The sequence below is a fragment of the Pogoniulus pusillus genome, chromosome 20 (genome assembly GCF_015220805.1).
Source record: "Pogoniulus pusillus isolate bPogPus1 chromosome 20, bPogPus1.pri, whole genome shotgun sequence".
Lineage (NCBI taxonomy): Eukaryota > Metazoa > Chordata > Aves > Piciformes > Lybiidae > Pogoniulus > Pogoniulus pusillus.
In genome coordinates, this window is record NC_087283.1 from 3,830,471 (window position 1) to 3,848,884 (window position 18,414).

At 38.4% G+C, this 18,414-nt stretch overlaps 1 long non-coding RNA gene across 4 annotated transcripts in view; it reads right to left on the reverse strand.

Annotated features, from left to right (window-relative positions):
* The window catches only part of LOC135184190 (uncharacterized), a 40,780-nt gene extending 23,420 nt beyond the window's left edge, over positions 1-17,360 (reverse strand). For 3 of the 4 annotated variants that reach the window (XR_010305891.1, XR_010305893.1, XR_010305894.1), the window contains exons 1-3: positions 17,240-17,360; positions 16,585-16,816; positions 1,416-1,496 (exon numbers count right to left, since the gene is read on the reverse strand). This is a non-coding gene — a long non-coding RNA (uncharacterized LOC135184190). Of the gene's footprint in view, positions 1-1,415; positions 1,497-12,592; positions 12,806-16,584; positions 16,817-17,239 lie in introns of those variants that run through there. The other variant, XR_010305892.1, reaches the window with a different exon arrangement.
* Between the last annotated feature and the right edge of the window lie 1,054 nt (positions 17,361-18,414).

Consider the following 18,414-nt stretch of genomic DNA (forward strand, 5'->3'; position numbering starts at 1 on the left):
GAGGTGTTTTGGAATACCCTAGTGTCTGCAGCAAAATTCAAGGCAGAACATTTTATTCTAGTTTTGACTTATTCACAGACTGCATCAGGTTGGAAAGGATCCTCTAAAGTCATCTTGTCCAACTCCCCTGCAGTTAGCAGGGACACCTCCAACTAGACCAGGCTACCCAGGGCCACATCAAGTCTGATCTTGAATGTTTCCAGGGATGGGGCCTCAACAGCATCCATGGGCAAACTGTTCTAGTTGGAATGGTCCTATGTAGATCTGGAAGCACAAAACCTTCCATTTCTTCCTTCAGGCAGGGAGAGCTTCAACTAGAACATTTAGATAAATATCACAGCTTCAGACTGTGGCTAAGGCAGAGCTTTATTCAAACCTCATTTCAGGTATTGTCATTTTTCTTCTATGGTCCATATGTTATATGCATATTTATACACATAGATGTATAGCCAATGTATAGCTATGCACTAAACTGTAGCAGAGTGAAAAAAAAATCAGAGTATGAATCCAGACCTAGTTATTGGTAAATGAACACAAATGTTCATGGGATTTTTGGGGAGGAAAGAGCATTGACAGTAAATTGAATTCAGATAATAATGCTGATGGCAATAAGTGGATGAGTTGGAAAGTTTATGAAAAGAAACATTTAACACTTTAAAAATTACTTTCAATATTGAAAAAAAAAATCTGCTTTGAACAAATCTTTTAAAGTTTGTTAATAGATCAAATACCTTTAAAATGAATTAGGCCTAAAGCAAACCCATACACTTTGGCTTCCGAATTCAAAAGACAGTTTATCCATTTTGTTTTATGCTTGATCTCTAAGTGGGAAGTTTATTTTTTCATATTTCTCAGCTGGAATATAACTTGGTATTTCTTTAAAAAACACCAGAACAAGCAAATTCCTGATGGCTTAGTCAGTACAGAATGTGTGGCATCCTATCTGTGTTACAGGCTGATTTCTGAAGCAGAGCTCTCCTGAATATATTATAGAGCAGCGGTTCTTAATCAGAGCACTTGCTCAGTTTTAGGAACATTAAGGTATACCTTCAACTTTCCCTTAATTTTTATTACACCTGCTAAAGTATAATAAAAGTTAAAATATGTTAAATGCCTGTATAATATTTTTTTCTGGTGTGAGCAGAACGCACAACAGAATGACAGTTTGAACACATGCCAGTATAAGCATATGGGCTGTTAGTGGTGGGAACTTAAAATGCTTTAGGCAGCTTCATTTCTCCAAGAACGATGCACAGAAAATCAGTTTTCTCCTTGAGGATGAACCTCGAAAAGTAATAGATAGGCAAACATTTCCAAACACAATACTTCCCCAACACTGTAGCTGCACAAATTAATATTTGAGTCAGAATAACAGAACTCAATAAAATTAGCTCATACAACCTATACTTTCTTACCTCTGGGTAAAAATGATTGTTTCTTATTTGTGTCTTCTTTCTGGTCCCTACTGTTAATATCCCAATTTTTCTTCAGCAGTCCTGTAATAGAACAAGCAGACTCTTCTAGTAACTTATTTAACAGAATAGGATCTTGTAGCTCTTTTGGCTTCTACGTGATCTTTTGTTGTTGTTGTTGTTAACACTTTAATCCCTAAACATCTTTTTCTCAATTTCTCAGTTTTACCAGCAATTTACTGAAGGCTTGCTTCCTAGAGCATGGTTATGCACCTATGCTCTGACATAACCTGGTGTGTGTACCAGAAGGTAGATGTCAGGGATATTGATTTACATGGATTTGTGAATTAGGTGTCTCGAGCAAGCAAAGCAATTTGAGAGAGGATGCTTTCGTCGTCTGCCAGTTCAAGGCTGATGATCCCTGTGCCAATTCCCAGTGAGTTCAACAGCAAAATTGTCTTGCTTGTGCAAGAGTATGCCAAGATAGCATACTCTTGCACAAGCAATTACAACCTTGCTGAAGAAATGTCCATCTTTCTATTCATTCTGCTGTTGTACATGAGAAAAGTAATGAACCAATAAACTCTGGCCTATCTGAGGGCATTGACAGAATCCACTGGTGTGGGTAGCTCTGGGACTTTTGGGGGTTGTTTTGGTCAGCTCTCTCTAGTTCATGAAGCTTTGGGTATTAATTTCTACAGCAAACCACACCGTCTGCCTCAGCCATATTACTTATATATGTACATAGTTAAATATTAGTGATAGTATATTTTATCCTTCTAAATAGTGTTTAAATAGCTACTTTCAAATGCCACTTAGATATTTGCCACCTATGTGCCACTCTTTATGTTTCAGCACCCATCACTCAGTCTTGACATGGTCTTAATCATTTAAAAGTTGACTGAATCTGGTATCAACCAGTCCTTTGGAGGAAATCAGCCATAATTTACCTTTACTGATCTCTTCACATACTCTTTCAACTACAGCAGGTTAATGTGGTGGTTGTACATGTTATTAATTATAAAACTGGAGAACATCCTCCAGCTGAAAATGATTATGTTCTTTTGGGTGGGAGAAGTCTAGCGTGGCAGTTGAGATGTAGGGTCATGATTCTCTGCATCAGTTTTATCACTGATTCTATTAGATGTGACAAGCTTTGCACTGAAGCTAGAGGTTTGTTCTTGCAGTAATGGTACTTCTCTTATTTTTTGTGCAACTTAATGAAAATTAGAGCATTTTCAACCATTTTCCTCATTATTTGGTGGTAGGTCCAGACTTTTCTTTTGTAATTATAGTGTACTTCTGAATACTTTTCACAGCAATTCTGCTACAAAACCTCCTATTAATGTTTTTTGCTTTACTTGGAAACATTAACAGTTGAAACATTGAGTCTAATGTGTACTCTCAGGCCAGGTACTGGGGTTTTTTTCCATGGTTTCCAATGCATGTTGTTCCTTGTTGCCAAATATTTGTGTTTATACTAAGTTCTTTCACATCCCATGATCCTGTGCAAGTAGCCAATGATGTAATGCATTACTGACAGTGATGTAGCTCTGTTAAGGCAGTAAGTAATGCTTAGCAGAACTGGCTAGAGCTTTACACAGTGGCAAAGAGAAAATGAAGAAAATTAAGTGTAGGAAAAGCTGCTTTTCCCACAAACACCCTTCTAAAGTAAACCAAACAAAACATGAAGATATAAAAGCATGATTTTTTTTTTCTTTCATGATGAGACAAAATGAGGAAAAGTAGCAGTTTGCTCTCTTTAAACAATTAAATTCAGCATCATAGGGCTTTTCTTCCCCAGTTATGCTTTTCTGTAATCCTGATGATTTAGAAAGCAACACAGCTAAAATACAGTAAGAAAGGACCTGTAATTAGGATTAAAAAATGCAATGGTACAAAAGCAAAAATAGTGCATTCTACTAAATTTAAAGGAAGGAGCTATATTTGTATAACATCTTTACACTGGAGTTATATCAGAGGTTGTTCCAGTGTAATTATCCTAGTATAAAATTGCACCCTAATCAAAAAGTTAGGGCAAAAAGCAGTGTGCAGGCAAGGCTGGTATTTCAATGAGCTAGGCTATTTTTCTGTCAGCCAGTATACCCAAACATCAAACAAAACCTGTGCAATTATATACATTAATCCTTCCCAATGTGAAGTTGCAGCCCAATGTGAATTCAAAAGCACCAAGTTGCAAATCCTTCAAAAGGAGCATTTACAACTTATAATGGAAACTCCAACAGAGCTCTAACTGTAATAGTGTGACTACTGCAGCGATTATTCTTTATTGCCATGGCATTTACTGCTGAAATAGTGGTGGGCAGAACCTAACATTCTCAAAATTAATGTGCAGTAACATCCTCATGTGAGGCATTGCCCAAGGTACGGTGTTTTGAAATGTAATACATCAAAATGATGATACTTCTCCATTTAAGTTGTTCTGGTCACTCACTTCACACAATTGCTGCTTCAAAGGTACTTTTCATAATTTCAGAATAAATATATATGAAATAGGAGAATGGGCAAAGCATTTGGATTCTGACTAGTATTAATGAGGACTTTGAAAATGCCAACCTATCTCCAGTAGAGCAGCTTTATAGCTGAGAGAACATTATGGTAGAGTGTTCTCTCGTGATGATTAATTTCCCCTTGTGTGCAATACACTTATGGCCTAAATCAGCTACACCATGTATAGAACTCATATTGTTTTGTGTCAAAAGTCTGCCTGAAAAACAAAAATGTCAAGTCTGTCGGCAATGGCCTGATGGAAAGTAAACACCAGAGGATAAGCAACAATAAAAGGGGGCATCACATAGAAAAGAGACTTCATAAACTCCATCCTGCTGGATTGCCTCGTTTTTAACACAAGAGAAAACATACATCTGCTAGTGCAGTTTCTCATATGTGTTTATGCATAGTTGGGCTGGTAGTGATCCGTAGCCTATAATTAAAACAAATTGTTCTGTGATTCAAAGTTCATTCAGATCAAGATGCTAAGAATGCTGCTAAAAAGCAGCGTTACAGGCAGACACGCAGCAACGCTCCAATACTTAGTTTTAATATTGAAAGTAGAATCATAGAATCATAGAATTAACCAGGTTGGAAGAGACCTCCAAGATCATCCAGTCCAACCTAGCACCCAGCCCCATCCAGTCAACTAAATAAATTAGGTCTCATTCATTTTTCAGGAGAGATGTCTCAACACATTAGCTATAGGCAATCATTGTAGGTTGTTGAAAGTGCCCCCTTTATTTTTATTCACAGACAAGTCCTGTACTCTATGACTTCCCCCAAGTTTGTATGTATATACATTGAATTACAGCATACTGGTGCTAGATTTACAGCATTAGATATCTATGTATTTCTTTGGAAAACAGTGCTTTCTACCTGCACAGGCTGTTCACATCCAATGGTTCTTGAATGCTACTAATTTCTTTAAACTGTTAAGGAGTTAAAGCTTAAAGAACAAGCTTTGGTTTCTTCACTCTTTAACCACTTTGAAAATTAGTGACTGGAATGGAATTAATTCATTGTACTGTAATCCAGATTGAGGGTAATATTCTGGTGATTCTGTTTCTTTTATTTGTGATAGTTACCCTAGCAGGAGGGTTAAAAAAAATAAAAAATCTGTCACCACAGAAAGAAATCAGAATTTCTAAGAGATGATAGGGCTAGCTGAAAAAGGGTTGCTCATCTTCTGTCAGACTGAAACTCAGACACAGAGAGCAAACTAGCAAGTGGCAACAATGAATGAAACTCCACTAGCAGGGAAATGAAGATGGGAAACAGGCCTCTCCACTATGTAAGGAAACAGTGTGACCCCAACAGGAGCTGCAATTCCTTCATCATGGAGACAGTGTATGTTATAAATATGTATGTAAATCCATGACACAAAAATAAGGGTAAGTTTTAACAGCGAGTCTTCCAGTCAGAACTGGGCACCTGAGGCTTGCTTACGAATAGCAAAATGAGCATACATTTTCTGAAGTGTAGATTGTACTACTAGTTCTGACCATTCATTTCAGTCTTTTCACTTTTGTTATCCAGACTGGTGTTTCCCTTCATTCACAAAAGTGGGGCTCACATCACCTAACTTCAAGCCCTACGAGTCAGTGTCAGAGGTAGGATGGCCAGATCCATCTACTGCTAACAAACCTTCTAAGAGCTAATTTTTAGATGAGTTGAGGTGCCCTTCAGAAGAACACATTTTCTTCCTTCATCGACTTTGTACAGAGCCCCTCCTGACTTAAATGCCTAGAGTTCATTCATTTTCCTCAGAGAGGATTTGTAACACAAAATCTAGGAAAAAAACCCATAACACCAAACCCAAACTGATAAATCATCACCACCACCAGTCAATAAGCCTTTCAGTACACATTATTACACTGCCACACACTAAAGGAGTCACTAACTCAAGATCTTACTTAAACCAAGTCCTAATGGCATCACTGAGAAAAGCCTTTCACCATGTGTGTTTGCTGTATACATTTCTTTTTTTCAACCAGATGGTTTATTTTAATTAATTCTTATCACAGAGATATCTTTGTCATAAAATATTTCTAGAACAGATGAGCACAATCATATGAGCACTTTTGTTTACAGGACTAGGGAAAGAATGACTATTTCATGGGGGAAATGCTGTTAGAGTTTTATCTTACGGTTTTCCAACATCCTTGACATTAAAAGACAGTGTTAATATTATTATTATTGAATTGAAAAAAAGAAGGCTGTTGAATTGGTATTGATTTTACATGTGTGCTTACACTCAGAGTGATGGCATTTCAAAATCTTTTCAAATATAAGCTTTCTCTTTTATAGTAAACAATAGAGAATACATTCTATTGATGCCAGTGTGTGACTATAGGAGGAAAAATGTTACCTTGCATCACAAAGCACTAAAGAATTTAAGAATGCATTTGCCTTCCATTTGTCTCTATGGAGTACAAAGCATGATGCCACATAGCTGAGCTCAGAGAATTTGACTATGCAAGTCTTCAACAACAAGAACAACCTTCGTACTGAAGGTTATAATTTTCTTTTGCAATGCAAGGCATAAAACCATGCAAAATGCAACTCCAATTTGCAAGCTTTTGTCACACGAGGTCAAAACCATGCCAAGTTTTGATAGGCTTTGTAGTTCTGAAGTTTCTTACTAGTCAGAAAAAAAAAGCTCAAGGTGACCACTAGGAAAAACAAAACAAAACAAAACAAAACAAGCAATAAAACATAAACTCAGTGTGAGGGTGACAGAACACTGGAACAGGCTGCCCAGAGAAGTTTTGGAGTCTACTCCTCTGGAGGCTTTCAAAACCTGCCTAGATGTGACCCTGTGTGACCTACTCTACATGATCTTGCTCTGTCAGAATGGTTGGACCGGATGATCACTGTGATATGTCGTGTCAGCATCAAAGCCATTCCAAGGTGTAAACTGACAGTAAAGGAGGAGAGTTAAACAGTTACAAGATGCAAGTATTTCTGGCCTTCTTGACAGCCACAATTACTGGAGGCTTATGTCTGCTCTATAAATCCCATTAATGTGACAACCTATTAAAGACTTTTTACCCTTATTTTGGTCCAATTACTACATATTTATGTGGAAGAAGGATAAAAATCTGATTTAGTATGCATTGTTGGCAAGCACTAAAAACACGGATTGCACACCTTTCTTTCTACTCATTTTTAAACTTTTCCCCTCAAGAGTCATGTAGAAGCAACCAGCTAGTGGAATTGTGAGGAGAGTCTTCTGATTCAGATAGCCCTGCTTTTAAAAGGACATTTTCCACAGTTTTATAAGTCCATAATCAAAAGCAATTACTTGAAGGACTGCTGACTAACAAACTCCATATATATTGTTCTAATCAGTGAGACAGCAAGTGGTGATTAAAGCTCAGTGTTTCTAAGAGTTCTGTCACCATAGTTTCTTCAGGCAGGCCAGCATGCTTGAACTGTGACCAGAGGAGCATATTCATAGCCAACATCCATAATTGCAAAACAGGACAGACACTGTCTGATCAAAATTTTAAAAGTATAGTCAAGAGCAGATCTGCTCTCAGTTTCTGAAGCCTTAATGAGCAGTTGTAACTGTTACAGTACATAAAATATTAGGCCCTTTCAGCGAAGCTAATGTCAGAATGGAATATTTAATAATGCATTTGCTTTTCTGCATAACTTAAAGGTATTGCTGAATGTAAATCTGCCAGAGATGAAAAGTGTCAATGGTTAGTGTTTTTCAGACAATAAAGTCTACACATTACAGACCTGTCTTATTTTTTTGCTCTCCTTACAAATACAGCTGTTATATCCTGCACAAAATGGTGATGGGGTGTCTAGAGCCTGATCCAATTCCCTTTGAAGTTCTTTGCTTGCAAGCTGAGCTTAAATGGTGGTAAGACTTCAGAATTGCTTACCACCTAGATAAGTCCTCTTTGGAGCATTTATTTCCCAAAGATCAATTTATTTTTTTTTAAAGTACCTGAGGACTCTTAACTACTTCTCCTGCCTCACCAAGGTGAATATTGAATGAAAATGGGAATGAGGAAGCAGGTTTTAAAAGAAAGCAAATGGGAATAGTTTGTGTGGCATTCAAAGTATTCTAAGGAATAAGCAACTTAATTCTCAAGTGTGGCTGCACTGCAAAAAAGCTGAGATTGGTTAATCTTTAATCATTCCCATGTCAATTTAGCATTGCTCCCTCTATGCTGAGGAGACATATAATAGGACATCTGCCACAAACTCCCATTGGAGAACTAGTTCATGCACTAATCAATTTCTTCCTTCAGCACATATGCCTCTCCAAAAAATTTAGCAACAATATTAGTGGGATTTAGATAGTCAAAGTTATAGGACTTTCTTTTCTGATGAATAACAGAGATGATGATTCACTGAATAAATTGAAGAGTTCTGGAAATCAACGTAAATGGAAAAGAAAAGCTCTATTGTTCTGTCAAATAAAGCTAAAGAAATTAGAGTCAAAAGAAGCAGGCACCTCACTAATGAAAAAGTGTAAAAAAGAAACACACAGCTCAACAGACTCCTGTATGAGATGTTTTAAATTCACTTCTTGTTCCTTGGACAAGGTGATAACAGTGTTCCAGTTTAATCCAATAACCTATCTCCAAAATGATCAGTGTTCTTATTTCAAGCCTTGGTTCCTTTCTGCTTTGATTCAGCTCATATGGTTCCTACCCTTTGATTCTGTGCTCACCTCTTCTCCATGCAACTTGACCTTTTGCAGCTTTTCTCCCCCCTCCCATTTGCCACAGTCCCTTTCTCCTCTCTCTTTCATCTTTCCATACATATTAACTCAGCAGGATTTTTGCTCTAACCTTAATTTTTACCGCATCCCAAAGCTTCACAGCTAAAAGGTTGCTGCTAATCCTCTTTCTATTTCTCTTTCTTTAGAGTGTATTTTATTCATCCACTTTCATTTCCAGAAATACTTTGTATACATAGACATTTACTCAGACTTGTGTATTCTCTAGAATAAATCATTTTTCTAAGCCATTTTTAATGCATTTTGAGGATCACCAGAGGTGACAAACATAGAAGCATATCTGTATGAAGAAAAATGGGTTTTTTTAGTACATCAGTAAAACTGCATGATATTGAGAATAAAGAAATTGTATCCTGGCAATCAGGCAGAGAAAATCACTTTTGTTTACCATAGTTGATAAAGAGAGATCCTACTATCTTTCCACAGTAATCACAAAACCAAGTGGACAGCACATGGGTGAAAGTGTCAGGTTATCAGTGCGCTAAACTCTATTAGGCAGATCAGCTTGCCTGAATCTGGAGGTTGGTTAGAGGGCAAAGGTGCTTAAACTATTCTAATGTGGCACAGTTCTAGGACCAAGAAACACTACCCCTTCATGACAACTTTAAGGTAAAAGCCTTGCAGAAGTCTCCTTTGAACCTGCAGGCACTGTGGTTTCATTCACAGTGGGCTAGGCAGAATAGTTCTTGAGGAAGAACTCTAGGAAAAAGCAAACCTAGAGGAGAAGTTAGAGCTTTTTGCACAGATGGCCACCTCCATAGTAAAGAGAACAATCCATGGGAGAGGATTAGCTTTGACCTTTTTCAGCATGAAGGGTAGTGCTTGCAGAACACTAGAAAGGAGATTTCCACACTACTAAACAGTCTGAACATTTGCATTTGTAAAAAACATACTATTGATGAAGAAAATATTGCAGAAAATAGGTTCTCTTCCTTGGAAACTCACTCACCTTCCTGGAATTGAAAGAATGTGTAATGACAGTAAACTTTATTCTTAAGTGAGGGGTTGGGTTTGGGGTTTTTTGTTTGGTTTTTTTTTTTGTTTTGTTTTTTAGTTGGATTTACTAACAATTTTGGAAATGGCAGCCATTAATTGTGTCTGTAAAATTCATAGGCTTACTCGCTGTAAACTAAGCCATTCCATTTGGATATAGCTCTGTAAATTCTGAGATCACAAAATTTACTGCAATAAAATGAACACAGTATGATTTTTTTTCCCATGGAAGTGTTAGAACAGATTCTAAGGAAATGAGTTCTGTGGAATTCTCAAGCTACTGAAGTGAAAAGACAAAATTCCCATTGACGATTTTGTGCCCTTCAAATCAGGGATTTCAGCATCTTCTTCAAGGGGGCTTTCTCACTAAATGTTTGGTGTGATGGAAGAGAAGAAATGACTCTCTCTTTCTTGATTAGGAATTCTTTATCAGCTGCTGAAGGACTGGGTTCTTGGCTAGTGAAATTCATGCACTGGCTGACAGGATGCTAAGATGGTAGATGCATGGATGATGCACTTGCCTGGGGGTTGGTGGGAGGGGAGGAAGAGAGAGATATCTTATGAAGGACATTCTGTCAGTCCAGTTTGATTGTAAGTGGGAAAGACAGGGCCTTGCTCTGGGAAGCCTGATGCAAAACACCTGCAGAGTGCTTTGTCACAGAAGTTGATCTGTTTTCAAAGAAAAGTATTTTGAATTAAAGCCGTTGGATTTATCTGTTCTGATCTTTCCACTTCTGCATTTTAGCAGGTGCTTGGAAAAACAAAAGAGATACTATATAGCAAATGTTCATGTTCTCTTAGGAAAGAATTCCCTTTTGCATTATTTGCTGTTTCATCCTTTTGTCAAAACTCACATGTAGTACTTTTTCAAAGGTTTTACACAGAGGAAATGATGCCTAATTGCTCATGTCCTTCAGAAGTAGTGGTTCTAGTATTAGGGAAAATAACAACAGAAAATTCCTTCTCTGGGTCAAGTTTTGTAAATGCACACTGCTGTCTGAGCTTCCAGGATAAAAGTAATATTGGTGGGAATAATAAAAATAACCCCAGATGCCACACACCCCTGCACAAGAGTACAAGGAATAACCACAGGAAAAAATGCTCCTTCTTCAGCTCTGCTTCTTTAGGTCAAGATGGTTGCAGCCTCTGGTTTAGGTTAGATAAATGCAGAGGCTGCTGAAATGGTGTGTTCAGGCTCTTTCTCAACTCATTGTAACATATGGTGAAGATGGTCTCATGGTGGGAAATCTGTCATGAGAGGATGGAGGAAAGTCTTTTGTGGGAGGGAAGAGGAAGAATTACAGAGTTTTATGGAATGTTTCACTCCACCTTTCTGTAAGGAGAGATTCTTATAACTAAATTTCAGTATCTTTAGGCCAGATAAAAAACCCTCAAACAACAATTCTCCAACAGATTTTTGTCAGGAGCTCTTCAAAAACCTGTCCACAGGGTTTTGTGTATCCAGATCAAGGTGTTTTTCATGTTCTGAGCCTAGCATATATAAATACATATATATTTCACTTGATTTTTTCAGTAAACAAATGTGCTTGTCATGGTTTTCTGTAGACTTTTTCTGAGTTTAAAACAATGGGGCACAAAGAAATGTGTCTGACATGGCATGAAAATACCTTTCCAGAAGCAGGCAGCATGAGCAGAAAGGAAAGAAACGTGGATGTGTAATGCATTGTGAACACTACCCTTTATGTAATACTTAATATTAGAGCAGCACTCAGTCAAAAGTAGTGTCTAGAGGTACTCTAATATAAATAGAAATGAACCTGAACTGGAATATGTGACTAGAAACATTCTGAAGAATTAAAGTTTAGAGCACAGTGACAGCTGGGCTTGTATCTGGAGATAGGAGTCAGGGTAAATGATTAAACACAAATGTTAGAAAGCTTGGGAGCTGATGGCCAGATTTTATCCTACATTTTAGTTTATTTCTTTATTCCCTTCCAGACACCTTGAACTGCCAAATATAGTCACTCTTTCAGTATGTCTGTGCTGGATGGTAAGAAAGAAATACTAACTTTGTAGATACCCATCTCAACAAGATTTGATTAAAAGGCTTTTTCCTTCCTTTTTCCTTTCTTTGTTTTTGTTAGCTCTGGAAATCAATTTGGAGCCCTTGATTGATAGTTTTGTCATTATTTGTTAGCTTCTCTTTTTTGTACAAGCTATTAGATATTCAGTCTTAAAGTACAAAAGAATAAACTCCCTCTCTTTTCATGCTGTGGTGTTGTTGAAAACCTACAGGTGTCTGCTTTACATGAATCTGTGTAAGGTCTGCACAAAAATCACACTATTAGCTTAGGTATGCTTAGGAATCAAACTCACAGTGTGGGAGGGCAGTCTTCTTCCATGTGCTGTTACAGAATTTGAAAAGCTGATCCAGCACACAATGGCCAGATCTTGATTGCCTGTCTGCTACACAAAAGGCTGCAAGGAAATCACTTTGCCCCCTCACAACGACATGTGGGTGCTCTTAATCTAAGTTAGTGAAGTCCAAATGCTAGTGTTCAGACATCAGCATAAGATCATCGTGTTTCAGGGGCCTAAAAATTCTGCTGATTAGATGAGCTCAGAGGATCCAAGAGCACCAAGGTTCTGGGAGACTGCTAAAATTGATACTGTCCCAGATGGCCCTGACAGCAACGGCAGGTAAATGGAGTATGTCAATGCTACCTCAGACACATTGATCCAATTTGGCAATGGGCTGCCCAGGGAGGTGGTGGAGTCACTGTCCCTGGAGGTATTCAAGCAAAGCCTGGATGAGGCACTTGGTCCCATGGTCTAGTTGACTGGACAGGGCTGGTTGCTAGGTTGGACTGGATGATCTTGGAGGTCTCTTCCAACCTGGTTGATTCTATGAATTACACAAAAGTGGCCTGCATCTGCAGTAGAGGTTCTGTATCTCTTGTCACTTGTAAACATCTGAAAGGTCATTTTTGACCTCTTCCTTTTTGATTCTGCTTTTCAAGGGGGTGGGGAGGGAGATGGAAACAACCATGAACATATAATTCAGTAAACCAAACAGAGCAATGGAAGGCATCTTCTGTATATGATTATTGTAGTGTGGACTCCATCCTTTTCAAGGGCTTTGCTTGAACCAACATGCACCTGCCTTAAAAAAAAATAGATGATGCTATTTTATCAACATTAGTGAATGCACCACAGCACCTGAGGACACTTCTAGCGAGCTGGATCTGTCGGGCAGCCTTGCTATGCCACCCAAGCCTCCAGGGCATTTCACAGCTGCGGTACAAAAAGGGTATTTCCATACCTAGCATACTGACAATTATTTTAATTTGTCTAAATTGGCATAGCCCTGTGGACAGCTTATTTAAAAGCTACATACACTACTATGTGTTCATTCCCTGAAGGTATTTTTACTGCAGGCACATTTGGCATTGAATTAATTATCATTCTAAAGTGTACTTTTGGAGTCAGCCTAGTTTAGCTGAATGAAAAATCTTTGTGTGGAAGAAACGGTGATTAGAACTTGGGGTCCATAATGGTTTACAAATGTCAGCTCATTTAGTTGCTTATGGAAAGTGGGCCCATTCTCCTGAAATCAACTGAACTGAATCTTTAAATGCTATTAATTGAAATGGATTATAATTGTCCTCAGCATCAGGGGAAGCTCACAGGCTTCACAAATCCATCTACATGTTCTGGCTGTTCATTGCAGAAGGATTTTTCTTTATATTGTCTGTCATTGGTTTTGTTTTCTAAATAAATTATTCATTGAGGTTTTTAACTGATCTTCACTTGAAAAAAAATTAGCTGAAATCTTTTTCTTACTGCAGTCTCTCCTTTCTCAAGTTCCTGTTAAAGCACACAGTACCTCACAAGCTTAAAAAAAAAAAAAAAGCAGTAATGCTAAAAGCCTCTCATGTTGGAGAGGATTCAGTGTAAACAGTGTGACTCAAAGAGAGACATGTTTCCTAATCTTATGGCCAGGTAGAGTCACATCATTGATGTGTCTGAGCTTAGAGTCAGAAGGGAGTCACAAGCAGGGCTCCATGAATCAAGAGGAACTCTGCATAGTTTACTTAGGAGACACTGGCTGAGGGCTGAAGCAGTTTTAAGCAGTACATGCATTTCGCTCCTGTCCAGGGAAGTGTCTGTCTCTGCTATTTTGTGTGTGGACCTGGATTAGCTGTATCAGCTTTAACTGCTGTGGAATTGCAGGTTCATAGGAAATCTATATTGGCTATTTTTGACTGTTCTACTTGAGGATTCCTGGTTTGACTTTGTAATCTGAGTAATTGTCTTTCCTAGAGAGCCTGTAAGTGTAGCTGCATAGCGAAAACATTCTCTGCTGTTTGTGACACTGTGTACGTGCTGTTAGTCATGCCACGTGACATTCTGTTTCTGCTCCAATATCACAATTGAGACCTTCCAAAGTGAAATCTGCAATAAACTATTCTGTTCTTTTGGTACAATTTCAATAATAGGTCTTACAGCAACATTACACTGACAACTAAGCAGTCTAATAAGATGCGACTAAGTGAAAAGTGAAAAAACAAACCCAAAAAGCAACCCAACTCCCCCAGCCCTAAAACCTTAGAAACCTTCCTAGCTACTCCACTTTTGAAGCTGAGTATGGTGACAGTTTAGTAGAGAAACTCTGGCAGGTCACTTGGGTCTTTTTGTTTGATGGAAGCTTTATGGTCAGCTAAGTTTATTTGTCGGTATACAAAACGAAAGCGAAGCTGTGTGACTGCAGTGTTTGAGTATGTTTGGAGGAGAGTGTTTTCTTCTGTTTAGACTTGTGGTGGCTCTTCACTCTTATGACTAGAAGTGAAAATAAAAGTGTTTTCTTATCTAATGGCACAGACATTTTCATCATACCTTAATTTGTCTCCTGAGCCCAAGCTTCATTCACAGCTAACATGTTCAATTTAGCCTTGGGCTGAGCCATCTACTTTTTTTAATAACTGCTATCAATTCTACCTAAAATGCCCTCATATGCATCATTATGTTGTGACTTGGCTTTTCCCTCTCAGCTGCTCTTGAGAGTCATCTTTTAGCTGAGGCTTGGGACCTTTGCCTGCCACTGCCCTTCTTAAAATGTAGTCTTCAGTTCACTAGCAGCTGATGCCTTATAGTGATAATTCACTCATTTTCATTCCTGATTTTTTAAAACACCCACCCAACCAAACCAAACAAAAACCCAGTAAAAAAAAAAACCAACCTAACCCCCAAATAATTTTCTTTTCTCTCTAATTTTCTCATTGGAATAATACAGATAATTATAGACACTCAAGGTGATGTTAACCCAGACAGCTACTTGGCTCTATTTTCTCCTTTCATTCAAAAATATTACACTTTATTATTAAGACAGAAGAAAAACCTTGAAGTAAAACAATTAAAATGTAATTTAAAGGAAGTGATACTGTTGAGAGTTAGGAATTGTATTGAGCAGCTCATTGTGCTGTAACTGGCCAAACTGGATTCAGTGCCAAAACTTTAATGTCCTCTAAAGCTTCAAGGAGCCTTATTGTAGCACAGCACTTTCACAATAAAATTTGGAAACTAAAGGTTTAAGTTGAAGTTCCCTGTAGATGGAATACTTCTCACTCTCCTTACATGTATCAGCAGTGGACAGCAGAAATGCAGTTGGAAGCTGTGCTTGCAGATTGAAGTGTAGGAACACTTACCTTAAAAGAATTTAATCATCCTAAGGCTGCCTTTCCAGTGCAATGAATTTGCTTTACAAGAAATGCTTTCACACAGCCAAGACTGCACTGTGCAAAGTCTGAGCTGAGGCAGTGCTGTCCTGGATTGATGTCCACACAACAGTTATGTTCTTTAATGCCCTTACTAGATAAATTCAATAAATGTGAATACCAGAACCTAATACTTAAGTTGGATAATAATAAAAGTTAGAGAACACAAGAAGGGGGGAAGTCTCCTAACAGGAAAAAAAAGATTAGTTTAGACCTGTATTAATTTAAAGCAAAAGAAAGAATTCTGGAACTGCTGTTGGTGGATGTGCTTGCAATACATGAACACTGTACTCTCTTTTCCATAGCTACCAAGACCACAGCTTTCTTAAAGGACTTAACACCACATCTCATATAGTGTAAAATTCTCCCCTTGCCTGTCATTAGGCAGTGGCACAATTTCCCTGTCAAACAGCTCTGAACTTGACTGACCTTTCAAAGAGTTCCCCATAGCTGAAACCAAGCTGCTCAGGATAACCTTGCTGCCATTTGCCACCACAAGGTTCTAAGGGATACTTTGAAAAATGAACTTGGTTAATAGGTGCTGAGGAACTACAGGTGAGTTATAAGTCCCCACATGCAGCATTAACCCAGAATCATCACTGCTCTCTCGTGACGAGAAATGATAGGGACTGCTTTAGTTGCCATGGTGAACTCTACTCAAAGACTGTATCTCTTGCTCCCCTTTTCCCCAGAGATGATGAAGATTTTTGTGGAGTTTCTGTTCACTTTTTCACTGGTCCTTGCCCCAGCATCAAGCCCAAGCTGCAGTGCTGGGTTGAACAAAGATTTGGTGCTATTTACTAAATCTAAAAATTCATGAAGATAAATTAGTCTCCTTCTTACCATGTTCCCTCCACCTTAAGGAATGAAGATGAAAAGTGGAGCAATCAGCTAATTAACCCTCTTTTCCAGGCACAAATTGCTGCATTACAATGTGACATTGCTTTGCCCTTTTCCTTTTGAGATATTTTCATGGCCTATCAGAGTCTGCTCTATGAAAACATCCTCTGCATCTGCTCCTGCAACCTGCTAATTACAATACTGTAATTAAACGCACACAGAAGCAATTACCTTCATATATCAGAGTGCCTGACAGGCAGAGAGCAACTTTCAGTTCTGACACATCTAGCTCCACACTCAGGAAGGTGGAGATCTGGGTTTAGCTCACCTGGTTTGACTCCACTGCTTGAAAATCCTTATTGTTGTCCGAGCTGCAGTTCTGTGAAAAGTGTCAACACTCATCTACGTGCACATATGGGCCAAAGTCTCTAAGAGTAGCTGGTGAAGCCTCAGTGAAGTTAATGCAACTGATATGGCTCATAGCAGCCAAAGAGTCTCCAGAGCAATGGCTGCCTCATCTTGCCCTTGTTTCTTAACTGCTGTTTCTGGTTCTTGAGTCTCTGCAAAGATACAAAGTCACAGAAATATTGTGTCAGGCTCCATCTGATTCTGTAACCCTGTTGTAATTCCAGTGTTCCCAATCTCCTTTTCTCTAGGGCAGCAATAGTGCTTAAGCTTTTTGCCAGCACTGCTTCAGCCTCAAGGAGAGCAGAGCTTAAGATTTGGTTTTGCTTAGTAAGAAACAAATATTTATTTATTTCATGAGCAGATCCTTTGGTTTTGATTGGGACTTTGGGGTGTTGTTTTTTAAATCTACAGTACATTTTGAGATGATGGCTGAACTAGATTTTCTTGAAGTCCACACCTGGAGCATTCAGGCCTGTGCTCCACTGTGGAATCTAGAGAAAGTTCTGCAAATCACAATTTGACACAGTAAGAAGCCACACAAAAAAGTCTAGACAGTGAGAGGAACACTAACTTACCATTGCCAGCAGGCACCTGAAGGAGAGCAAGGGGCACTGAGGAGCAATTAGAGGACTTGACAGTCACCCCAAGACACTACCACATTCTGCTTCTGTATTCTTCCTTCATGGTGTCATGCTGTTATCTGAGGAGGAAAAAAATTGAAACTGCTGTAAAATGTCAGTGCCTTTGAAGTATAGACAAAATGCAGACACATCAAAATGTATTTTCCTTTTCTTAAATGAAATATAATAGTCAGCTTTAGGCTACGTGCTGCCGTGCATTGCCATTGAGAAGCACGAAACAACAGCAACAAATTCATCTTTCTTCCTGAAGTACTGCTTGCAGCATGAGGCAGCACTAATCAAAGACAAATCACAAAGGTTTGGATTTCTTCTGTTCAGTACTAATACCTGGGGGCAAGGTAGAGAAGAGAACTGTTTGATATTGAGCAGCCTTAGTCCCTACACTCTTTAACCACCAGTTTAATGAAAGCTCCGAAGGTTTATTCTATACGAATTTAGAAGCAGTATTAAACCATACCAAACCCTATTATTTGATGGCCCTTCTGTACCAGAGTTGGAAGAATTTACAACCAATATTACTGATAAGTACAAAAAGGTGATTTTTTTTTTTCCCCCCTCAGTGCTGAAACAAGGAGTTATACCTATGACTAAGTGTCTGCAGGATTGGGACCTATGATGCTAAGAACAAAATAAGAGGAAACAAACAGCAGGGATGCCATAAGAATGGAGCAGCCTGTGCATAGCATTTCTTTGAAGTATAATTACAGCCCCACTGAAGCATGAATGCAGTCTAACATATTTGCAACCACTGTAATCAGGGCAATCATGCTGCCATTTCATTTACGTTCACGCGGTCGGTTAAGGCATTAGGACTGCTGTGTAGACTGCTGGAATGATACAGTTAATACTGTCCATTTGTTTTGCTCATGCTGATAAATTGTGTTGTTGTTCTGCTCTATTCATACTTCTTTCCTATGACTTTAAGACTAAAGAGGCTCATTTCATGGTAGCATAAGAATTCTGTTTGCAGAATAAGAATAGAATGTGAAAACCAGATTTTGTTAGGTTTTAAAAACCTTTACAGGACCTTTCAGACCTGCTGTTAATTAGCAGTATTGGGACCAAATAAAAATAATAGATAAGTCCCTCTTGTAAAATGACTCCTTTCA